The sequence below is a fragment of the Lepidochelys olivacea genome (assembly GCF_965140295.1).
Source record: "Lepidochelys olivacea isolate rLepOli2 genome assembly, chromosome: 1".
Lineage (NCBI taxonomy): Eukaryota > Metazoa > Chordata > Testudines > Cheloniidae > Lepidochelys > Lepidochelys olivacea.
Window position 1 is genome coordinate 173299995 of NC_140411.1, and position 26372 is coordinate 173326366.

Below are 26372 nucleotides of genomic sequence, written 5' to 3' on the forward strand. Positions count from 1 at the left end.
GAGCTGCTGTACCTCTTTATTTAATGTTTTTACTGCTGACCCTAAATTACTAACCGAGTCCTCTAACTCTAAGGCCACTTTCTCAAGTACCATCTGCAGCCTTACAGTATAGCAGCCTATGCATGCCATAGCTGGCCCAGTAAACAGTGGTGCTATTCCCAGTACAGAGCACCCTACCAGCTTCTCGGTTGTGAGGGGATTCTTCATATTGCCCTCTAATGCCGTAGTCAGTCGCCGCAGGGTCTTTTCTCGTGACTCAACAGAGGTGTCTCGGGCATTTCTAATCTTTCCTTTGGGCAGTGTGGCAGTTATGGAAAGATGACGAACTCCATGAGCTATATAACAGCTACCTGTCCAGTTGGCTGGCAGCACCTTGTAAGCCTTTTGGCCACATACAAAATGGTGACCCTGTAGGGCCCAGTAAGGACTGTTTCTTAAGGGGATTTCTGGGATATTTAAGGCTGCTTTGGCTGCTTTTTTAAACAATTTATATGCCTCTATGGGAGCATCTTATTTTTTTGATTGGGTACAAGTGGGGGCGTTTCTAATTGTGCTGTTCAAATTACACTCGCCATAGGGATGACTACAAACCCACCATTGGCTTGCTACATTGGAGATATTAACTGGACGGCAAGTTACATTTCCAAACCCCTTTTTTGTGGTAAGATTATTTGTAAGTGTTTCCCTAAAAGGGGAGGAACCATTACACCCACACTGTTGGCCTCCCCTGTTGGTTTTTATCCAATACCCATCAGCCCACTGTGTAATAACACAGGAGCTCTTTTCCACAGGATGCCCATAGGGATCAGATTGGTTTCGGGTAAAACATAACACTCCCTCAGTGAGTACTGCAACTGAATACTCCTGGTCCTGATAGGTGGCTTGCTGTAAAGAGGTCTTGTTCCAGAACGGTGAGTCCGTTCTTTCCTGCTCTTTGGTGGTGGCTAATTCTGCTAGGGTCAAGGGCAGCATGTCAAGGGGCACTCCCGTTTTGGGGGATAGTGGAATTGGAGCACACACCCAGCAATCAGTCTGGTTTGTTAAAGTAGCAACATGGTGCGCAAGCAAAACAAAGGAGTTATGCTCCCGATATGCACAATTTGGAAATACCAATACAAAGAATAACAGTGTTACCCAATTAATTATTACCAGAGTCTTCCCAACCCAGGGTCTCCAGTACCTGGGTGGGCCCATTTTAGCATTAAGGTGCCCGCTATTTGTGTCTTTTAAACAGTAGCTTTAGCCCGAGATCGTCACTAGATGAGGAGTCAGCAGGTTGGACGGTCCACTGTTCTGCTGACGAGGGGGCAGGTACTGCCTTCAGACGAGAGTGATGGATCCAGTTCTTGTGTCCCTTGATCTTTGCCGCTGTATGGGAGATCAGCAGGACGGTATAGGGTCCTTTCCACTTTTCCTGGAGAGGCTCGTCTTTCCAGGTGCGAACAAGCACAGAGTCACCAGGCTGTAAGGAGTGAACGGGAGAGTCCAAGGGGAGAGGCTGGGAATCCTTGGTATACCTGTGAAGAGACAAGAGAACAGCAGACAGGGAACACATATACTGTGACAAAAAAACATTACCCAACTTCCATTCCCCTGACAGAACCGGGGTGCCATTCATGGGCCATGCCCTTCCAAACATAATTTCAAAGGGACTGAGCCCTAATCTACCCTTTGGGAGAACGCGGATACGGAGTAGGACGAGGGGCAAAGCATCAGGCCATCGCAGTGAGGCTTTTTGGCACACTTTTGAGAGATGCCGTTTAAGGGTCTGATTGGTACGCTCCACTACCCCACTGGCTTGCGGTCTCCAGGGCGTATGGAGTTCCAGGGGATCTGTAAGGCATGTGAGATGCTTTGAATGATTTTTGACGTGAAGTGTGTCCCATTGTCAGATTCCATCCACAGGGGGAGTCCAAAGCGAGGAATGATCTCCTTAACAAACTTGAGGGCCACTGTTCTGGCAGTGCAGTTACACCAGGGGAAGGCTTCTGGCCATCCGCTGAACCGATCCACTATAACAAGGAGATATTTGAACCCTTGGGTCCGGGGAAACTCAGTAAAGTCTATTTGCCACACTTGTCCGGGGCCCGGAGTGGGTTCTAGGGAAGCTGGTGGCACAGGATGTCCCGGTCGGGGGTTATTCTTTTGGCAGACTAAGCAGTCCGCTTGTACCTGGGCAGCCAGGGGTCGGAGTCCGGAGGTGATAAAGTATTTTCCCATTAGTTGGATAAGTGCTTCCCTGCCAGCATGAGTGGTTTTGATGTAGTTTCTGCAGCACTGGCCGGATTAGGCCCTTTGGTAAGAGGACCTTCCCTTTTGGGGAATGAAGCCATCCCTCCTTTTCCTGAAGACTGAGTTTGTCAGTTAGCTGTCTCTCCTCCCCAGAGTACTGAGGGGTTGGAAGCTCCCCTACTGATGGGATAAGGGCATGCATATGGGCGTTCTCAGTCTGAGGGGATGGCAGGGTGGCAGCATGCTTAGCCTCTCTATCTGCCCGGGCGTTACCTCTGGCCACATCTTGATCCTCCCTTTGATGGGCTTTACAGTGTACCACCACCACTTCCGAGGGGAGTTGTACAGCTTCTAGGAGCCGGAGGATTTGGGGCCCGTGCTTGACTGGGGAGCCTTGGGCTGTCAGCATTCCCCTTTGCTTCCATAGGCCAGCATGAGCATGCAGCACACCAAAAGCATACTTTGAATCAGTAAAAATGTTGACCCGCTTTCCTTTTGACAGTTCAAGTGCACGGGTCAGGGCTATTAGTTCGGCAAGCTGGGCAGAGGTCCCAGCAGGCAAACCTTCAGCTTTCACAGTGTCATGGAGGGTCACAACAGCATAACCCGCCCTCCTTTGCCCATCTATTACAGTACTGCTACCATCAGTGTACCACTCATAATCTGCATTTGGGAGAGGTACATCCTTTAAATCTGGACGGCTGGAGTACTGGACATCTATGATTTCTAAACAGTCATGTTTCTGTTCCTCTGTTTCTGGCAAGAGAGTGGCTGGGTTAAGGGAGGGGTAAGGCTGTAGGGTGACTTCAGAGTTCTCTAACAGCTTAGCCTGGTACCGAGCAATCCGAGCCTGGGTAAGCCAAAGCCCTCCCTTTGCATCCAATAAGGCTTGGACCATATGGGGAGTATAGATTTGCATAACCCCTCCCAATGTTAGCTTCTCGCTTCCTCAAGCAATAGGGCAGTAGCTGCGACCGCCCGTAAACATGCCGGCCAACCCTTTGCAACCTGATCCAATTGCTTAGAAAAATAAGCCACAGGACGCTTCCATGCTCCTAACAGCTGTGTGAGCACTCCTAGCGCCATCCCCCTTCGTTCATGTACATACAACTGAAACGGCTTAGAGAGATCTGGCAGGCCCAGAGCTGGGGCTTCCATCAATTTTCTTTTCAGGATTTAAATGCCCTGTCAGCCTCTGGGGTCCAATAGAAGGGGTCATGATCTGCTCCTTTTACACAGTCGTACAGGGGTTTAGCCCACAGTCCAAACTCTGGGATCCATATCCTGCAAAAGCCTGCCATACCCAGAAATGCCCTGAGCTGCTTACAATTATTTGGAGAGGAACTTGACAGATAGATTCCTTTCTTTTTTTTCGCTTGAACGCTGACGCTCCCCTTGCCTTAGCTGTAACCTGATCCCTCTCCACCTCAGACCACAGGGTTCTCAGGAGGATATTACAGTCGTCTCAATCGGCTTGTGACTACTGAGGCACCCCTTAAAGACCGATATAAACCTGCTTGGGTTCGTTGAGAATTCCCCAGCCTGTGTTTTAAAAGCTGCTAGGTCTATTGGATTGAATGGCACATGGGTTTAAACTTGCATAGTGGTAGCCTGACGTCCGTCTGCCCCTGGGCAAGCCACAACCGTCTCGGTAAGCAAAGGATAGAGTCCCACCGAGGGGGCAATCTCCGTAACCCGAGGCATCCTACCCTTATACGGTCGGGGTGTGGGGGCCGAAGGGGACACCGGCTCTGCCATTACAGTGGGGGTTGGGGGTCTGGGGACTAACATCAGCTGCTACCGAACCAGTCGGAGTCAGATTACAGTGCTGTAAAATATCTGGTCGAGTACATAAAGTCAGAAACAAATGCGCATACATATGTTCATTCCATTTACCCATTCACTGACAAAACAAAACTAATTGGAGGATCGTGTTGTAATTAATTGACCCTCCTGGTGGCCACCACTCCTGGTCCTCTAGTTGATATTGAGGCCAGTCAACTGTACAGAATCGTTTTAATTGGCTCTTAGTCATCGGATCCGCACCAAATACCTTCCAGTTTGCTAGAATGCACTCTAGGGGCGTACACTGTGCCCTAACCTCTGAGCTCTGTCCCTGTCCCATACCTACAGGGTAACTCTGGGCGTCCCCAGGTTCCAACAGAGCATATAATCCGGATTTTAAAAGGATCCTACCTGATCCAAGGGACCGGTTCTTCACCGTGGCCCTGCAGCTGCTCCTCCCCCACGTCTAAGGGACCGGTTCTTCACCGTGGTCCACAACAGCTTCTCCACTATATGAGTGCGTTGCACCGTTGTGCCCTCTGGGGTCGATCAAATTGCGTCTCCTCCGAGGCCCCTGATGAACTCACCGGTGCGCGCTGGGCGTCGGTTCTCGCCGCAATCCTTGACCTCCAGGAGGGGTCCGGGCAAGGCTAAATTGCAGCCTCGAGCCCACCCAGGGACGCCAAAAGCTGTTGCCAGCACCCAGTGCCGAGAGGCTGAACAACAGCTTGAGTGGTTCGTTACCCGGTGTGCTACACCCAATAATCACAACGGGGTGGAGAAGCAGAAAAGTTTATTTGCAGCTGCAAAAAGGTACAGGGAGAATAAAATCTCAAATCCTGCACAACAGAGCAGGAAGTTACACAGGCTTTTATACATTCTTTTTTCCAGCATACTTATCCAATAGCAAGCTGCTCCAAGTATCCATATAGCCAGCCAATCCAGTTCCCAGCTAGTTCCCTGATTCTCTGTATCATTTGTTAAACTATACATAAAGCTGCTTTATTCAGCATTGTTCTTCCATATCTCCCCTGTTTGGCCTTGCTTAGTTTCAGGCAGTCTGACTCTGCAACATACTGTTGCAGATTCTCAGCATAACTGCTGTGTGTGCCTCCAGGCGGGGGGGGCCAAGGACACTTGGGCCTAGTACGCAGAGCTGCTGCGAATGCCTCCAGGCAGGAGGGGGAGGGGCAAGGACACAGGGGCCTAGTGCGAGGGGGCTTCATCGACACTCGTGGTCTTCCATCCCCTCGAGTTACCTAGTGGTCATGCCCCAGTGTTCCCAACAAAGTCTATGGTCATTTTGCACCTACTGAACCTGTTGAAGTGCTCATCGCTGCTGTTAAGGTTTCTGGTGTATGGCTTCATGAGCCATGAGAGTAACGGGTAGGCTGGGTCTTCGAGGATCACTGTGAGCATTTCCACACTCTTTCCAGATCACAAGATTCCAATAGGGAAAGTCCCTGCTTGCAGATTTTGTACAGGTCAGCATTCCAGAGGTGATCCCTGATCACTGATCACTCTGTGTTGATTTCAGTGAAATGGCCCCGCTTATCCACCAAAGCCTGCAGTACCCTAGAGAAGTAGCCCTTTCCGTTGATGTATTCCGTCCAATATTGTCTGGGGCCAAAATTGGGATATGCGTTCCATCACCCTTCTGAAATTAGGGAATCCCATTGCCACAAAGCCATCCACTATTTCCTGCACATTACCCAGAGTCTCAGTCCTTTGTAGCAGGAGGCAATTAATGGCCTTGCACACTTGTATGACTACACTGCCCATGGTGGACTTCACAACTCCAAACTGATTGGCATCTGACCAGTAATAGTCTGGAGTTGCCAGCTTCCACAGAGCAACCACCACTAGTGTTTCCACTATTAGGGCAGCTCTCATTTTGATGTCCTTGCACCGCAAGGTGGTGGTGAGCTCTGCACAGTTCAAGAAAGGTGCCTTTGCGCATATGAAAAAGTTCTGTAGCCACTGGTCATCATCCCACACCTGCATCACAATCCCATCTCACCACTCGGTGCTTGTTTCCTGAGCCCAAGAGTGACAGTCCACCATGTGATGCTTCTCCATTAATGCCAACATCTTGAATTGTTTCTTTCCATGGCACACAGCAGGGCAGGCAGCACAGATTCCTGTTCAGATTCACAGCTCATGAAATACTGCAGGATCAGCCACGTTGTGTTCATAATGCGTACCACAAGACTGGAGAGCAGTGCAGGATCCATGCTTTCAGGCAGAGATGGCAGGCACATCCGATGAAGTGAGCTGTAGCTCACAAAAGCTTATGCTCAAATAAATTGGTTAGTCTCTAAGGTGCCACTAGTACTCCTTTTCTTTTTGTGAATATAGACTAACACGGCTGTTACTCTGAAACAAAGTTTACTGGTGCAGTTGAAAAAAAAAAAAGAGCACAATTTCCAGTTGGAAGCCCTTGCAGTTTTCTCCATACCATAATTCCATCATGGGGGCACTGATCCCACCCCCATGATGCACTGGGATCCATTCCCAGGACTCTTAGAGAGAGAAGGTGGTGATTTGCACAGTGGGATAGCTGCCTGCTGTGCACTGCTCTCTATCAGTGCTAGAGCACCAATTATGGACCTGCTCCACTGACACAAGGAGAGTTATGTGAACATGCACAGGTGATGTAATTATAGCGGTTTAGAATCATTGCTATAACTTAAGTCAACTTAACTCTGTAGTGTGGACATGGCCTCAGTGTCTGATCTAAATACAAGTTGGGACAGATTGTTAATCAGAAGAGGTAACACCCGTTGAGTCAGTCACTTGAAGTGGGCAATTAGGAGTTAGACTGTTATGCATAAAGGCTTTGAGATGGGCAGTTGAGCAATGACTTCATCAGTTTAATCTGATAATATAACTTTCTCAAATACTGTAGGTTGCTTTTTTAGTTTTACAAAAAAAAAAAAAAAACACACCTCTTCCTAAGCAAACAATCATTTTCCTGTTTAAAAAAAAATACCTCACACAGAAAATTGCATTCATTGTTTATTTTCAAAAGAACAGAATCTGAACCACTTACTACCACTGGAGAGCTGTTACTCACATGAGTAACCCTCTTGAAAATAACTGTATTCATGTGATTCACTGCTTACAACTGAAAATAAGGTGTTCACAATATGGCCCAAAGTAGAGAGAGAAATCTTAATAAGGTACATACATGATCTTTCTTGTTACTTCAACTCAAAAGATAAACTAATGGATCAACACCAATGTATATCCTTAATCATAGGTTATGTCATTTATGGAAAGAGCTGATGGGTAATTAGTAGAGATGCAACATGGTAAAACACTGTTCAGTGCAAGAATGTGACTGCAGAAATGTTGGTATTTATCACAGATGGCTATGGTGGGGGATGTGACTGGCAGCCCACAAAGCAGTTTTATCTGTGAATAAATGAAGAAAAATGTTTGCAACTAATTTTTCTTGTGTGACCCATGAGGTAATTTTTCAATGTATTATGCAGCATTTTAGACAGCTGATTCGTATTGACTTAAAATTATGTAGCTAAAACTCTGTTTGATGCCAGAAAAATGTCTGTCTTACCTATCTTTCAGTAAAGTGTTTTTTTTAAATTTGAAAATGGAACAGAGTGCAATTTAGTTTCTGGTTTATTACGCAATTAAAAACCCTTCTTACTCATCCTTGCATTAAAAAATTACTACATATAGTAATTATACATCTAGTAATCTGCCATAGGAAGAAAACGTGTCGGGACCTAGCATACACTAATTCTCTTCTTTGGTTGATGAATGGCTAGATTGCCCGTGTTCTGGTACTGCGACTTTCTGGGGCAAACATTTTTTTCACTTGTACTTTGTCATCTCTACCTCCCTTCGTCTGCCCACTCCCACTACCCACTCCCACTCATTTAGGCTAGTGTTTTTTTTTTCCCCTTATCACATGCTAGGACTGTAAACCTTTTTGGGTGGGGGGTGTCTTTTTGCTGCAACTGTGTAAAGTACCTAGCAAAACAAAGTTCTGATTCCTGATGGGAGCCTCTAGGTTCAGAAACAATGCAATTTGTATTTGTATCTATTTGCAATCTCCATGAAGACTGAGAATTTTGCAGTACAGCTTCAAGAAACACAACTTCCCTATTTTTGAATCACAGAGTTTGGCAGTGAGCCAGTCCTTGTATTTTGCTTTGAGGTTCCAGTCTAATGAAATCAAATCCCCAAGACAGACATCGTGTCACCTCCCAGTCTCGAAATGGACCTTGTTTTATAGTGATCGGGCATCTAACATCTTCCCTCAGCCACCTTGTTTTACCCATTGGCCCTTCCTCCATCTTCAGGTAGTCATTCCCTTTCCTGGTATGCTCTTCTAAAGAAGCAGGATATGGACAGCGGGCTATGTGGTGAAGTAGGAATGGAGAAATACTCCCAGCTCCAGTAACGTCTCAACATACAAGCATAAGGACAGAGTGGTCCCAGTGTGTATAGCAGTGAATGAACAATGAAAAGGAATGCCTTGCTAGGAATTATGGGGCGTCTGTCACTCTTGCACACACTTGGGGGCAAGGGAAAAACTACAAGCAACTTCAAAAGCCTCACTTCAAGTGGTTTGAGTTCAATAAGAATTCTGTGCAGCTCTAAGTTTTCCTCTGACTACAGAGCTTAAAAATGAGCAACTCTTCAGTGATCCCTTTGTTCACTCCCATAATGTGTGGAATATCAAAATGGTTGTACTCTGCATTTTCCAACTTGTGTCCCCCAAGCCTACACGTAAAACTCTTTGTTGCTGTCCAAGTGTTTGAGACCACATGGGAATGCGGGGGCAGAGGGTGAGGGGGAAGAAGGATACCTCCGCTAATTAACATGTCAACTACCAAGCAGGTCATGAACTACATGCCAAGTTCATCACTGGTGTAACTCCTTTGCAGTCTGGTCAGTGGAGACATATTTTATGTCCATCATCCATTACCCATCAGAAAGTGAAAGTCTGCCAGTGCTACAAAAAATGTAGCTAATGCATTGGAAAAGCCTCCTGGCAAGTTGCTGACATTGTTTATTTTTCCTTAGATTGATATATTGCCTCTGATAGGACAAGCATGTGCCATCATTTATATTTATCCAGATTCCACATTTTCTGAATAGGTGCCCAACAACTCCTAAGTGAAAACCAAGATGTATGAAAAATGCAAAAATTCTTAATCACTGTCCATTATGCTTATCATGCCTTGCAAGACCTGCACATGCCAGATAGCCATTCCCGTCATCAGCTGAAACAGAAGGTATTAGCCCAGTGAAATTCTATCCTGTTTATGCTTGAATTCTTCTTCGAGCCATACAAAGCAATTATTTCTAAGATATTCTTGTTGTTTTCCTAGACAAAGCCCAGGGAAACCACAGAAAGATAACTGAAGATATAAAAAGAGGAAGGTACATGGATGACTGAGTTTATTTTATGGAGAGTGAACTAAACTCTAACCAGCTGATGTTCAGCTGAAACATGCCCTATGTATTAAATTAGCTTCCTCCTGACTAAATCCTTGTTTATATCCATTTATATTTACTGCTTAGTTCTGCCTAATAATGATGGATATTGCTATTGATTTACAGAATCCTGTCATAACATTGACATCATTTGGATTTAGGTGCCTAAATACCTTTTGAGGATCTGGGACCAACTGACTTGTCACAAACATCTCCAAAGCACGTTGTCCATATTAAACCTTCAGCAAGTCTCACTTTCTTTTCGTGAAGCCATAAGATGACAGGACTATAAAAAGCACAAAGCAAGTAAGTCTTCACACACACAATTTTCCTGTGTCTTTTCAGTCCTGATGTCCATAATCCTGACGGCCACAAAGATTAGCCAAACTTCTCTGGCAATGAGAATGATAAATAGTTTTTAGGATAGAAAGTAACACCTGAAATTGATTGCTTTGATGCTGTAAGCCTTTGCCACTCAGGCCACTCCTCTGTTCCTGGTCCTTACTGCTGCAAAGGCAGAAACAGCACCACTTAACTGGCTTTGACTAGGTCTTGTTCCCTTTCCCCAGTTCTTCCAGGTCTGAGAGTAGTCAAGGTGTTCCAGCAGAATAGCATTAAGTACCAGCTTGACACAATGTTTTATTTTGTGACCAGTTAACGTAACGCCGCAGTCATCGTTGGGCCAAATCGAACCTAGGGCCTCTGGAGATTAGTGCATGACCATCTAATGCATAAGCTAAAAGCTATATGACCTTAGCTAAGGCTGTAGAGCAAACTCATTAATCTCTATCTCTCGGTGCCACTAGAGGGGACAGAACACCACACCCTGGAGGTGTGTGGGTTTCATTAGGTCTATTTGTTTCCTCATTTATGCATATGAAACACTGCTGAGGTCAGTGTGCATGTGGAACCAATGGGGTTGCACTGGCCTAAATGAAGGTTGAAGCTAGGTCAAGGAGTCCTGAAGACTTATCACCCTGAATCAAGAATGCTTTACCTCCTACTACTTTAGTGCTACCACTAGGTACAGACTACAGCCTTTTCTAAATGACTATTTAAATATTCATAGAGAACACAATGTTATCTTTATAGTATCTCTCAGAACATTGTGAATCACTGAATCCCATTATTAAAGCTATTTTCGTGATATTTTCCTCTCCTGTTCTCTCTAACTCCACTTAGAGCAGTTGATGAGGCTGAATGATGACTGAAATAATAGGAATGAATAGGTATGGTATGTATCGGTAGACAAGGTCATCTGTGTTTAGTAAGTAGCAGTGGAAGGAAAGAATAAGGCATATAATCTAAAGTTAGAGTAGCTTGAAAAAAGATAGGAAATTAAAGCCATTGAGGTAATTGCAAGAGGGGGGGAGTGTTGAGTTATTAGAGATGCAATTTTTGTTGGTCATTCTGACTTGTAATAGAAAATGGACATTGCCTCGGCAGTAACAGTCTTGATTAATTACCATTAGCTATATCTGGAATAGTATTAATCTAAACAAGATTTTTTTTAATCTATTTGGTCATGAGTTGTGAACAGATTGTGATGTTTATTAACTTGCTCTTATTAGAAATTTTTCATTGAATGTTTTGTTCAGAAGTACTTCAGCCTATGGATTATTCACAGACTGTTTGCTGTGACTAATTGTTTGAGTAGCCAGTATATTCAATGTGTTGTTTGAGCTTTGTGCTTGGTGACTTAAGTCACATGATATTTTTTTCTCTGTTCCCTAATTTGGTGATCTAAACTTTATAAAAAAAATTCTTTTAGTCACATGATTAGACTAATCTCGACTCTGGGCTGAAATCTGTTTTCTCCATTTCTACAAACAATATTTGGTCCGTGAATGTTCACAGAAGCCCCAATTAAGGGCTTCAAATATTGCCAACAAAATTTTACCTAGTCAAAGTTATATGACTAAACCACTAAATTCGATCACTAAAAAAAATTACTAGTGTTAACCCATCAGCACAATGCACAAAATGCAGCACAATTAGTAGTGGTGAACAGAGCTCAGAGCATTATGATATTAAGATATTGAACTGTGTGTTAGAAAAGAAAACAAAGGACAAAAAGTGTGTCTAATAATATTAACCAATATGCATTAGAACACAAAAAGTAAGACTTATGAACTGTCCAAAAAGCTACATGGTATGGGTGTAAGGGAGAAATGATAAAGTGAAGGTGAAAAATCTTTATTATTTGTGATTACATCAAATGTAAGGGGCCAAATTTAGAATCATAAGCTCCAATTCTCTAATAAAATATTCACTTTCTTTTGAGTACTTTACTTGAAAACATAAGAGTCTGCTTGGCATTGCTTTTGATTGATTAATTCGTTCCAGGTATAAGTCAGCTGCTTTCACTTACACACCTCAATGCACAGCCTCAGCCAAGTCATTATATATCTACCCTCCCCAGTACTGGAGAGCTAGATTCAGTATGTGGGTGGTACAACAGGTGGTTAAGCCTTCCCCTGCCCTCCCTCCAGTTACAGTAATAAAGTGATACAGTAATAGAAACAAGAATGCATCATGGTCTAGCTCCTCAACTGGTTAAAAACTGGAGACTTCCTTGGACCTAAGCTAGTTAAGACCTGGGCCTATATTTACCTAGTGATCCACCCACCAATGCAGCATGCTTTATGAAATAGCAAAAAGTATTGCTTGTGTTTATCTGGAGGAAAGGAGACGGGGGAGGTGTCTGTATCTTAGCTCATTCCTTTTGTTCAATGGGTAGGGGAAGGCAACAGGCTGACATCAGCCATAGTATTTCTTTCCCCTTTCTGTACCTCAGTTTATTTTTCTTCTGTGGTACAGACTGGAGTTTAGTCTTTTCAGGACATACATAAACCTATAGATAATTACACAGAGTTAAATCTGATCGTGAAACAAAGTTTCAGAAGGAAAACATTTACTAAATCTCTCTTGAAACAACTGTATATACTGTCAACAACTCTTAAAGCTAACACTCAACAAATTATGCCTCAATTTTAGTACTTGTTACTATCACGAGTTCAAACAACATAAAATCATACATGCACAAATACATACAGTCCCTTAGGGATCTTCTCAGGAAGGCTTTATCCTTCTCAATCTTTGTGGAATGGTGTTCACATCCTTTGTGGGGCACAACAGTTCCTTAAAGTTTGGGAAAGAAGTGATACTCCTACAGTTTCCTTCAAACTCCCTTTGAGTCTGTGCAATAAGAGTCTAAAACATGCACAGCCTAAATACTTTCCCAAAACATTCCATTTTAGATTAGGATTACTGTGAGCAACCATGACGATGGAACATTTTTAAGCTTTGAGACATACCAAGTGAAAAAAAAATTGATTTAAGTAGAAAATCATAAAAACATTAATTTGGATATGTCCCCTACATTAACTAACTGGATGTATGAAAATACCAGAAAAAGTTGTGGGTTCGTTCCCAGTTGCACTAGAAGCAAGATCTAGGACACATTGAATACATCATGAATGTTAATCTCATGACACTCCTAGCCCAGTTTTACAGACTTAGAAGTTTTGGATAGTTAAAAAAAATCATTTTTTTTAGGTGTTTACTTGTGTGGGAAATTCAGAACCACCTAAAGTTTATCACATTTGTAATTACACACCCACTATTACATTTTTTAACCTACAAGAAAAAGATACATGTTCAAATTGCAAATCTAAGGTGAGGTTTTCAAGGGCACCCAAGAAAGCTAGACACCCAAGTCCCATTGACATTTAACAGGATTTTGGAACTATAGTCTGGTGGGCCTAACCACCAGCATGGAGGAAAAATAAAAATCACTTTATCAAGCCCAGCCCTGCTTTAGCTTTCCCCACAGGTTCTTTTATTAATTATTATACTACACCCCTCCCGCCCAAATACAGACAAATAACAAAAATTATAGCACTGACCTAAACTGATAATGCAAGATCCTCTTCACTCCCAGTATCTCATTACTCATGTCCCTCCTTTTACTCGAGTGTGGATGAGCAAGAGAGTGAGCAGATTTGGATAGGTCAGTCAGCCCTATTAATTAATTTATTTATTAATTATCATCATCAGCTGCTGCTTCTCAGGAAAGTATTTGTCTCTTCTGGTTCCTTGTTCACAGGCCTCAGTCCTCACTTACAACTTCCAGCTGGAAATCAGAGTCAATCTTATTAGCTGCTGATTAGCTGGATCATCTGGTTCCCAACACCTGCCAGCTGAGCTGCTCTTTAGGCCAGGGCTTACTGCTCCCTGATTCCCCAGGTCCTTAACAGGGCAGACCACCCTGCTACAGTCACCTAACTCCTTTAGGCCACTTTGAAAATCCAAGACCTAATTTTTAATCACCACAAGACTATGAGAAAATTTTCTAATCTTGCTCCTCCCTTTTTCTTCCCAACTACTCCCCTCCCTCCTGTGACTTCTCTTACTACATCAGCATATGGGTTTAAAAAATTAAAACTAATTTGATAAAAGACTTGTAGCATAGTAGCCATAATGAGAACGTTGACCTGTTTTCTCAATAAAAATCTAATTAGTTAATCAGGAAAGACTCTACTCAACCTTTAGCCACCTAGTGTAGGGAAGGGGAAGTTTATTGACTGGGAACCATATAATTGTTTCATGAAACAAAGTAGAAGTGACATAATTTTCTAAATAAACATTTATAACAGAATGCATTTTTATGCAAATACATTACAATACTTATTATCTTAAAGTATTTCTTATTGTTTTAAATCAATTGCAGCGCTCGCTGAATGGATTTCTTCTTGTGGTGCTGCTACTGCTTACTTTTCCATTATAGTTCACCAGGTTATTCTTATTATTATATATCCTATACAGCTCTGAACACATGCTCTCCAAATCTAATAGTGAAGTAAATCAACCATCCTTAACATCCAAGATTATGTGATGTGATGGGTGGAAGAAAAGTAAAGGCCTAATAGGCTTCTATTCAACAAAAGTTTTATCTTGTGGAATTTCCTTAGAATTCTTGCACTAAGCTTTGTCTCTTGTCAGGCCCCTCCCTCAGTGTGTGGATCAACTGAGGTAAACATAAATCTTGGGAAACTGGACAAAGGCCACTGATCCCCCATACCTCCAGTTTGCTGCACCACCTATAAGAATTCCCACTCCAGAGACTCCCTCAACTGCCTCCTGTCCCAGGAAGCCTCTTTAAGGGTATCAGTGTGGGGTCTTCCTCAGCACAGAGAGAATTAGTGTAGATTACTACTGAGTCTGGATTTAGGATGGGAGAAGAAGCCATCCTAGCCCTACCTGCCCCCTTGTCTTGCCTATTCCTATCCTTCCCTGCTCAATTCACAGAGCCTGAAGCCTGTGGAGTCTCTAGAGGGGCTTCTGTGAGATCTGCAGAAAGGTGAGAGCATATCAGAAAGATGGACCTTTATCCTTCTGCATCTTCAAAACTGAATCAGTGGCCATAGACTTCATTATCTTATAGAACCAGAGAGTAACACAGGAGTCTTCATGAAGAAGGCATAAGAAATCACATCTCAAAGCATAGTCCAGTCTGAGACTGATTTGAAAATCTACTGGTTCTTTCTTTACCTACTCTACATTAGTTTGTACTAGAGATAATCAGCTGCCTGAATATGACTCTGAGAATGTAAGTTCTCCTAGTTACACACTCTACTGAATTTAATGGGGTTGCAACAATGTAACAGTGAACATAATTGGGGCTCAAAGGTATTGAGTCTCCTAACTTCCATGGTTTGGCCCCTTGGTACTTTAATTTTGACAGATTAAACCTGAAAAAAACATATTGGGTTTCCAATATTTGTCCTTTATTTCAGAATTTTCTCCTATAACATTCTCTGTAGTCAGGGGTGAAAGTAAAATTGAGCAATTATTGGTACAGGGCTGCTCTGCCCTCCCCGGAAGGGGCGGGGCCGGGCCATTGCTGCCCCTTTTGCACCCCATCGGCGGCCGTGCTGGTAGGGACCCGGCAGGGGGTGCAAAAAGGGCAGCGCTTCAAGCAAGGTCCTTGAAGTGCTGTCACGGCAGCACTTTAAATTCAGCGGTAGGGGCTGGTACTGGCAGCTACTTTTTACCGGTACACTGTACCGGCCCCTACCGCCTTACCTTCACCCCTGTCTGTACTTCAGTGCTGCTTGGATTGTTCATCCTTCAGATAAATGTTGCTAGAATAACTTTAACATTAGCAGGTATATTTTCTATGTATGTGGCCACTTTGAAGATTCCACATCTCTACAGTCTCTGAAATTGGCCAAAACTCAGGTGAACTGTCAAAATCAAGCTGTTGTGTGGTAAACAATGACACTATCCTATATGAAACTTAATAACCTCTGCTTCCGTTCTAGTTAAATACATTTCTCCCTCTGTTCATTTAATTTGCATATCTCTTTGGGGGAAAGTATTTTCATTGTGATTACAGTGGACAACTGGTAAATGAGACAGCAGCTAATTTTCAAGTACCTTCATGAGAGTGCACTCAAAGCAGGTACAGACAGAAAGAAAATGGATTAATCTATTTTCCCAGATAGCTTCACGAATGCTTACACTCTGGCTGCATTGTTCCTGGACAAAGAAGTGTATTTTCCTCGTCAGTTTTTGAGCACATGTATTTATTTGGAAGTAGATTGCTGCCAGAATAAGGTGCCAGATGTACAGATATGGAAGATAGATATGGGCAACATTCTATGTATTTCCTTACAATATTTTACTCTGAATAATCATTTTACTTGAGAAATTTCAGTGCAATGACTGGCATTGCACTACAAACATGAGAAAAGTGTACTACTAAGATGTAACTGTTAAAGCAATCTTGGCTCAGAAATATGCTCGTTTTCACTCTGACATTTTTTTTTGATGATATATGGCATCCCTAAAGACAGGTTTCAGGGTAGCAGCCGTGTTAGTCTGTATCCGCAAAAAGAAAAGGAGGACTTGTGGCATCTTAGGAGCAGAAGCTTTCTGAGCTACAGCTCACTTCATCGGATGCATGAAGTGGAAAATACAGTGGGGAGATTTTATATACACAGAGAACATGAAACAAAGGGTGTTACCATACACACTGTAACAAGAGTGATTAGGTAAGGTGATTTCTTGTGAGCAGGAGAGTGGGGGGGCAGGGAACTTTATGTAGTGATAATCAAGGTGGGCCATTTCCAGCAGTTGACAAGAACATGTGAGGAACAGTAAGCGGCGGGGGCGGGGAATAAACATGGGGAAATAGTTTTACTTTGTGTAATGACAGTCTCTACGCAAAAGAATAAATGACTCAAATCAGACGTTAAGAATTATAACATTCAAAAACCAGTCAGAGAACACTTCAATCTCTCTGGTCACTCGATTACAGACCTAAAAGTGGCAATTCTTCAACAAAAAAACTTCAAAACCAGACTCCAACGAGGGACTGCTGAATTGGAATTAATTTGCAAACTGGATACAATTAACTTAGGCTTGAATAGAGACTGGGAGTGGATGGGTCATTACACAAAGTAAAACTATTTCCCCATGTTTATTCCCCCCCCTACTGTTCCTCAGACGTTGTTGTCAACTGCTGGAAATGGCCCACCTTGATTATCACTACATAAGGTTCCCCTCCACCCCCGCTCTTCTGCTGGTAATAGCTCACCTTACCTGATCACTCTCGTTACACTGTGTATGGTAACACCATTGTTTCATGTTCTCTGTGTGTCCACTGAATGCATCTGATGAAGTGAACTGTAGCTCACGAAAGCTTATGCTCAAATAAATTGGTTAGTCTCTAAGGTGCCACAAGTCCTCCTGTTCTTTTTGTGGAATCCCTAAAGTTATATGAAAAGTATATCACAAGCTTCCGGAGTAGCCTTAGGTAGAGTTGTGTAAATAAATGATTTTTTAGTTTGCTGACCAAACCAAAAAACTGGGTATCAGGGGAAGTTCTTTTTGGATCAAGCCAAAATGACTTAAAAAAAAATTGCAGCAAATAAAAAAAAAAAGTTGGAAAAAAAATGTTGCATCATGTGGCTGGAAACAGAATTTTTGATTTTTTTTTTTAGTTAAATTGATAGAGATTTCAAAACACATACGTCATTTCACATAAGAAATGAAAACATTTTGTTTTGAAAATGCCAAAATGAAATATTTCAACTTTTACAGATTTTTTTTAAACCAAACCAATTCAACTCGCTTGATATAGATTCACAAACTGCATTGGTCGAGACAAATCTGCAGGTTTTGGTGTGGGGGGGAAAAAGCTTTGTCTGAAAAATTTCACACAGCTCGAGTCTTGGGGACTCTCTTTAACACAATCTGTCTTTATCCTATCCTCAAAAACAATCCATACATAGAGAAAGATAGTTCAGTTTAGTTTCCATGCCCATTCAGTTCTTGATGTCATTGTGAGACTGCTAACAAGAATGCCAGTATGGTGGTGATGGGTTTGAGATCCTGGCCCTGTTAAAATTAATTGCAAATGTCCTATTGTCTTAATGGGTCCAGAATTTCATCCACAGACACTTGTCTTCCTGGAGCTGGGTAGAATATTATTATTTCCATTTCTAAAATACTTTCACTACATAATTGTTTAAGCAATTTTAGATTCTCCTTCCTCTTCACAATTAGAAGCTTCCCAATATCCAAATATACTATAAGCAAGTTTTAGTATAATATTTTGTATTTATATCAATCATACCTTTCATTCAAGAATCTTAAAGTAATTGGAAAATTGATTCACCTATATATTAAGTGACTTGTTCAAGAGTTGATGTAAAACCGTTCCTATAAAAAAGGCATTAGGCCCACCTACTCCCTTTACACAGGCCACCAAACCATCATTAAATGGTAAATATTGTTACAACCTGGCTGGATTCAGATCAGCTATGTGGATGTGAAAATGTGTGTGTCCCCAAAACAAATTTTAATCCAACCAATCACCAACATTTATTGGACTGATAGATGTTAACATACATTTATGGGCACACTCTACGGCCAACTGACATTTTTAGATAAATGTTTGTGTTAGAGATTTCGGGTCACACAGATGCTGTGCTACAAAGTATACAAATATACAATTTAACCCTTTTCACCTGCAATTTTCAGGTCAAGCATTTTTAATATCTTAGCTACAAAATCCTTCTTAAAAACTAGCTGAAGCAATGGAAAAATTAATGACCAGACCCTCAGCAAGTTAGTCAATCAGCACAGCTCCATTGAAACTAGTGGAGGTATACGGACTTACACATATGAGGATTTAGTCCCTCCAATTCTATTATACAGAAATATATTTTATTCTTTTCATCAACAGGTTAAATTAGGAGTTGCAGCAATGACCCTAGCACAACAGTTGATCTGTTTGGCACAGATGAATCAGCCAAAGTCCATGGGAACCAGCTAATGTGTGTGTTCTCCATGACTTTCTATCAAACTATTTTAGGAATTTCTATAGGGCTCATAAACATTGTATCTAATCACTTTACCTTGGTAGCTCCAAGGATATTTATTTTGAAAACTTAAGTATTTTTTGAAGTTGAAGGAAGTTTCCAGATTGACTTTTTTTTATGTAATTATATCTTTCTTGCAAGCGTGAACTTCTTTCAATAATACCTTCAACTTGTCATCCTATTTAATAATACAGAAATATCTGTGTATCTTTGATGGGAAACAAACACATGGAAAATCTCACAAGTATATAGGTTTTATGAAAATGTCATTCTCCACCCCTTAGGATTTTATCCAGAATTTAAATATAGCTGTTGCAAAATAACATCAAATATAATAAAGTTCCACATAAAACTACCAAAAGTGTAGGAAATTCAGTCTATGCATTTTGTGTGTGTCAGAAGTGAGGACAAGGAAGGGACTTCTTAAAGCATCTTCCCAGCTGACTGTGAGATTCTCAGTCTCTTGTCATGCCGTGTAAAATTGTTGCAAGCTCTATGTAATTTGTTTACCTACCAAGTAAGTTAAAATAGGGAAGGTCTTGTAGGAAATAAAACATTCAAAGAAAAAAAAATCACTTTTGTTTAGCTGGTGAAGGCAGACTTGGGGCCAGGCTACCAGGTCAAGCTCTGGGAGGGCCTATTTTATATGTACATCACTGCCAAGATACCCCACAACTTGTTATCAGGGATATGATTATTCTACCCCAGGGGTTCTCAAACTGGGGGTCAGGACCCCTCAGGGGATCACAAGGTTATTACATGGGGGGTCGCGAGCTGTCAGCCTCCACCCCAAACCCTGCTTTGCATCCAGTGTTTATAATGGTGTTAAATATACTAAAAAGTGGTTTTAATTTATAAAGAGGGGTTGCACTCAGAGGTTTGCTGTGCTGAAGTACAAAATTTTGAGAACCACTGTTCTACCCTCACGTAAAGGGTGTGAGGCCCCATGTCCAATCCTGATGAATCGACAGGCTCTGTGGGGACATCACAGCCGGCTATACCCCTGCATCAGCCCTGACCTCTACTCAGCATACAGCCAAGCTCCTTTTGTATCTCACTACTAGCAATTCCTTCCCCCAGCACCCACCCTTTGGCTGTGGCAGTTTCCTGTGACCACCAAGCAGATATGCAGAAAAGGAGTACAACATGTGGCTGTATTACTTTTTCAAGGTAAATTTTACTGGATTACAGAAGGGATAAAGAAATATGCATGTCCAATATCCCACCCTATTTCCTGTCCTCCCCCAACAGCTGGTCCTGCAGAGGCTCCTGAGCCCTGCTCCATGCTAAAGGGGAGAGATACAGCACAAAGAAAAACCAGCCATGTGCTGATCAAGGAGGGCATGATTGGGTATGTTTGTAATAGTGAGTTATACCATCTTTGAAGGTCTTGACATGAAGGGTTTCAGATTTATCCTTATTAGTTTAATTCAACTGGATGAGATTTGCAACTCCAGGCATCTGAATACTTCAGGGGCTCACCAGCATGGAAAATTACTTAAAGACTCTCACTGAGTGGTTTTATAAGACCTTTTATGTGATCAAAGTAATACAAAAACATAAACAACACAGTTGTGTTGGAGACCTCTATGACTTCTTTAAGCTATGAAATGGAGATTTATTTTTCTGGGAGATAAAAGCAGGATGCATCTGTTTAAAGAGAAATGCTGTGTTTTTTATCATGGATTGTGATGCCCTGAATCTCTGGAGAATATCTCATGGCAGTTGCAAGCAGTTTAACTGGAGGAGGACAACCTTACCTGCAGCTCTTTAAGGAGAAAGTCCCTCATCAGCTGTTCAAACAAAGGAATGTTCTGGAGAATTGCAGAGCCATTGGTGGAGGTTATATTCTGACTATATTCCTCCAGCACTACAAAACAATAGCCCCAAAGGAGCCTACTGAATGCCTTCTCTGCATCTAATAGTAGAAGAAGGCTACTTCCTTTCATTTGTTTAAAATGAAGATGATGTGTGATACTTGCAGAATATTATGATTTATTATTTTCCCTGTAACAAAGCCAAATTGGTCAAAGTGAAGTAGTGGTTATCGGGATAAAGCTAGCCAGTTTTCTAAGCGTTTTATCAATATTTTATAATCTATATAGATTATTTATAACAATTGGTGTAACTCAGACTCATCTGGATTTTTTTGCTGGGGAGGAGGGGAGTTATTTTGTCTTCTTAACAGAACTCAGGTGATTTTCCCTGATCAAAAGAGGGACTGAATATTTGGAGTATTTGAGGCTCTAAAAGCTCACAACAAGATTTATAGAACTCACTGCTAAAGCTGTCCAGCCTTAGAGATTTGAAAATTGGAAGGGCCCCTATAGCATTTTAAAATCTCTCTGGTCATAGTTCTACAACCAATTGTACATTTTTATTACTTTATACTATTTTATTACTTTATTTATTTATACAGGATTTTAGCTACTCCAAATAAGTATGTATTTATGTTGTAATATGAATTCATGAGGAGGAACAGGGTTTGTTTTTGTTTTGTAGAATTTAAACAATGTGTCTGTTTTTGCTCTTTATCAATTTTATTTTTGTTACATTAGAATTTCAGATATAATTATCAGTGCATCATGGAATGGCATATTTTTCCAACCATAAACCTGGTTTTATTTCCAAAATTTAAAAAGTGATCATGTTCTTGGAAGAGAGTTGCTTGTGTCATAAATGTGATAATGTATCTGACTTATATAATTTCAAGCTTCTTATGGGGCACCCATCATCAACCGAGTCCAAGTGGTATCCGTTTCTTTTCTAATATTAACTAGAAAAATGTGAAAAATGCTATTTTGGTTTCTATCATATGTAATAGTCATGCCTCAACTACATTTCCCCCCAAACGTATGGAAGACTTTCCTATTGTCTTTTGTTTCAAAATATAGTTGTGTATGTGCCCAATCTAATGTCCAATAAAGTCAATGAAAATCAATGTTAGTGAGAATTGGATGGTTCTTTTTTTCTGTTGGTAAACTGCACAATTTATTTATTTTTTTAGTATATTAGAAGGGAATTATCATCTGAGTAGCTGGTCTTTGACATCCAATGTTTCTATCCAGGTGTATATTGGTACATGGTTGGAGATAGTTATATTTATTTTGGATGCTAAATTATTTGTGACTGCTTTAGCCTCAAATCTATTCTAGATGAAGAATCGTGAATTTTAGAATGGAAAATAAATCTTTAGTGTTTTGGTTTAGAAGCCTTCAGACATCCACTAAGTCTTGTTTTTCTCCATAAGGGTAAGAGTTAAGGTTTTAGATTTACTTTCCATTGAGAAATTGGAAACCATTTTTCTAATTTAGATTTGAAAATATTAAAGGCTCGTCTAAGAACAGATAAGTTATTTGTAAGATAACTGTAATTGGTAAATAAATCTGATAGCAAATCATCAGAAGGGCATATATATATATACACTATATTTAGATTATTGACAGGCAATATGCCAGAAAAGATGAGAGAAGGTCCATTGTCATCTACAAATATTGAAGTAACCAAAAAGGGTATTTGTATGTATTAATATGGCTGTTCTCTTTTGAGTACTATAGAGTAAACATTTGCATCCACCCAATCATTGTTTTAACGTTCAGAGGTGTTTAGACTTGTTTCCTGAACTAAGGTAAATTCAGTCTTCCCTTTCTTAAGAAAGGAAAGAACTTTGTTTATTGAATGGTTAATACTTTAATATTCCAACTATATAATTTTAAAGAATGCAAAAGAGGTAGGTATGGGGTTGGCTTTGCTTAATATTTGCAAAAAGAAAAGGAGTACTTGTGGCACCTTAGAGACTAACCAATTTATTTGAGCATAAGCTTTCATGAGCTACAGTTCACTGTGCATCCGATGAAGTGAGCTGTAGCTCACGAAAGCTTATGCTCAAATAAATTGGTTAGTCTCTAAGGTTCCACAAGTACTCCTTTTCTTTTTGCGAATACAGACTAACATGGCTGTTACTCTGAAACCTGTCTTAATGTTTGTATCTTAGGAATTATGTAAATATGTTGTTTGTATAAGGTTGCTTGGTAGAGTACCCTCCATAGGTAAATTGTTTGGTAATTAATCTTTTGTCAACCAAATAATTAAATGGAACATCTAAATTGAGCATTTCTCCTACTGATATTGCCTGAGATTCTCAGACCCACTTTAGACTGAGAGAGAAAAAAAAGAGGGCAGGGGGGCTAGACAGAACTGTATAAAGGGATTATTAAAGCACCAGATCTTAAGGGTTGAAAATTCCCCCAATTCAAGAACTGAGAAAGACTGTCACCTCACAAGCACTGACGCAGGGAGTATGCCAGACCAATAAGTGGTGGCAGAAGGTACATGTTGGGAACAGGGCCCCAGCCTGAAGTGCTGTAGAGATTTGAAGACTGCTGCCCTCTAGAGCTGCTTAAGTTACAGCAGGGGCTATTCAGTTCCTGAGACAGCCCAGACCTGAGAGGGATGTGAGAGACATAGTGTACATGAGAAACAGAGTTGGTATAAATTTGTATTTAATTTAATTTTAGATTAAGATTGAATTGAAGTTCTAAATAGTTTTTTCCTCATAAATGAGCTATGAATTTTTAACCCAGTGACGGCTTTGAGAATGTTCAGCTTGTTAAGCCACTAAGTTTCAACTTCCCCATTCTTGAGTGGGAGAAAGATGACATTTTGTCAGGTACTTAAAGAAATATTGAAGATTACATGAGAAATTTGGGTGAAAAATTGTTTTATTAGGCAATTACCTATTTTCATGGCTTTCTTGAAGCCCACTACTAGATTCTGACATTGTACAGCATCCCACAGTAGTCTACTGCAGAAGATCAATGAGGGCAACTTCCCCAACCCCATTTTTAAAATCTTTTGGAGGTGCAATCTTATGATATGCAATAACTTGTATCTTGAGGAAATTGCCACTCTGAGCTGGAGTTTTACAGCATATTGTTTCTCAAGGATTGCATGATTTCAATTTGATTGAACCATGTGGTTGGAGGTCCAGGCATGTGCCACGGCTGATTCATTCAAAGATATGGAAGGGAGCTGTTGTGAGGTGGAGCAAGTAAGAACCTCAACTATAAGAACAAGGATCACAACAGAAGATCTTTTGTTCTTTTGGACAGTGAAAGACACCAGAAGAAGCAGACTCCTACTGTCTTCTAAGGCTGGCCACCTATGGAAGGAGCTAGTGCAAACTAGCATGACAGCCTATGGCAGCCTGATCAGTCTCTGCCTCCAAAAGATACCCATTAGCATGAAAGTGCCAAGTAGTTATCACCTTGCCATGTTCTTTGACTGAAGTAAACATTCAAGGGACACAAGTCTGAAGACAACAAGAACTAAAGACCTTGAACCCCTTTTAGATTAAGTATTTTACTTTTACATTTTTGTTTAAGAAGCTGGGCAGCAACTTGGCCTTCTAGAATTCAAAGGTGTGAATGTGTGTGTCATGGGGGGGTGGGAGGGTGAGAATGCATGCGTGAGTACCTGTCAAATCCCAAGGGAAGGCACTATCAAGAAATAGTCTGAAGTTTTACGCAACTTAAGTGCTGTCTTTTTAAATAATACAAACAAGATTTGTAAGTTTTGTGTTGTGTTAGAAACCCTGAGAAATTGTAAAACTGTTATATGCAAAGTATTGATGCAAAAATTTGGCAAAGTTATCCGATACACATGCATCCTAAAGTGTTCATTGAGATCTTTGTTGAAAAGGATGGAGAAAAACATTAGTCACCAGTGAATAGGCAAAACCCAAGGAGAAGTCTTGGATTGGCTCCAAGATTGAAATGAAAGGTAATCAATTGTCTGATCAGTAACTTATTAATATGCTAGGTATGGTTATTTTGCCATGAGTAAAAGTTCTTTAATTGGTATATAACTAAAAGGATAGCTCACCCCTTTTATTTTTGTGTAGGATTTATTTACTGTAATAATTCAGTGATTTAACTAATTTGATACTAATTAAATACATTTGTTAATCCATTAGTTTAATTTCTTAAACAGCTGAATTGAATCCATCCTTAGTTTAGTCCAAGTGATGTTTTTATTTTAGCATTTTAAATAAACTTTAAAAATATGGAACCATTTTTCTTTTTTATGCTAGCTGCACAGAATTTCACCCACTGTGAGTGATTCTGCCTCTCACACTGTTTACACTTGTGTACCTACAGTGACGTCAATGGAGTTATTTTGGAGGGCAAAAAGGACTTGATCCAAAGCCTTCTGAAGTCAAGAGAAGGACTCCTATTGACTCCAGTGGACTGGCCGCAGGCCCAAAGTGAGAAGGGTGGATATTAAATGGTTATGGCTAAAGGCAGAACAGAAGTGTAGCCATTAAACTTGTAACAGAAACAATATCATAAGCAACACATTTATATTGATTTTTACTAGATGATTGTCAATCACAAAGTAAGGTAGCAAGCTAGCAGAGGGAACTTTTCATGCATTATGCAATTTTCTTGTTGTGGTTAATATTAAATAAGATAAACCATGGCAAAATAAAAAGAAAAGGAGTACTTGTGGCACCTTAGAGACTAACCAATTTATTAGAGCATAAGCTTTCGTGAGCTACAGCTCACTTCATCAGATGCATATCGTGGAAACTGCATGTGTATATATAAAGTCTGCTGCAGTTTCCACGATATGCATCTGATGAAGTGAGCTGTAGCTCACGAAAGCTTATGCTCTAATAAATTGGTTAGTCTCTAAGGTGCCACAAGTACTCCTTTTCTTTTTGCGAATACAGACTAACACGGCTGTTACTCTGAAACATGTCAAAATAGGAATTATGTAATTTGAACCTTTTAAATTGGTTGTATTAGTTATTATTCAGCAAGGTAAGATGTGTTCTTGAAAGGAGGAATGAGAGTTCACCCCATTAGCAATCTTAGTCAGATACTAGGAACGATGGTTGGGAATATCAGGCCCAGGAGAAAAGAAAAGGATATTGAAAACTTTTGGTGTGTGCATCTGTGGAGAAGTTATCTACATAATATATATTTGTATAGGCTCCTTAAGGGTACATGGTCCTGATTGAGATCAGTACTAGCAAAGATTAGGTTGCCATAAAGTCACTACGAGAGATGTTCCCGATTAATAAACATATTTTTTATAATCACTGAAGATAAGCATATACCATATGACTAAAAATCAAATGAATTATTTAGATATTGTTCATTTAGCAAACAATATTGTTATTCTAATCACATACCAGCATTAATTAAACACAAAAACTTGTCTTTAGATTTTTTTTTTATTAATTTTTGCTTCACATGGGTCTTTACAAATTTCAGACTTCTTTAAGGTTTTGAGCAAAATATAAAAATCATCAGGCTTGCTGGGTAAGATATCTAATATCAATGTATCTAAAAATATCTAATATCCAGTAGTTTACTTGCTGGACTGAATGCAGGTCGTCGTCTTCTTTCATATGGCTGGTGTAGAGCAGCAACTACGATTTCACCTAAAGTTGATTGAGCCAAATGGCTACATCAGGAGTAGCAGAAT

At 40.8% G+C, this 26372-nt stretch overlaps 1 protein-coding gene across 2 annotated transcripts in view; it reads left to right on the forward strand.

Annotated features, from left to right (window-relative positions):
• The window catches only part of LOC311519232 (uncharacterized protein), a 220145-nt gene that overhangs the window by 181492 nt on the left and 12281 nt on the right, over window positions 1–26372 (forward strand). Inside the window, exon 9 of one of the 2 annotated variants that reach the window (XM_084625539.1) lies at window positions 19959–20048. The exons of the other annotated variant lie outside the window; for it this stretch is intronic. The gene's annotated coding sequence lies outside the window, so the exon portion shown is untranslated. The remainder of the gene's footprint in view (window positions 1–19958; window positions 20049–26372) is intronic. 2 annotated transcript variants of the gene reach the window in all.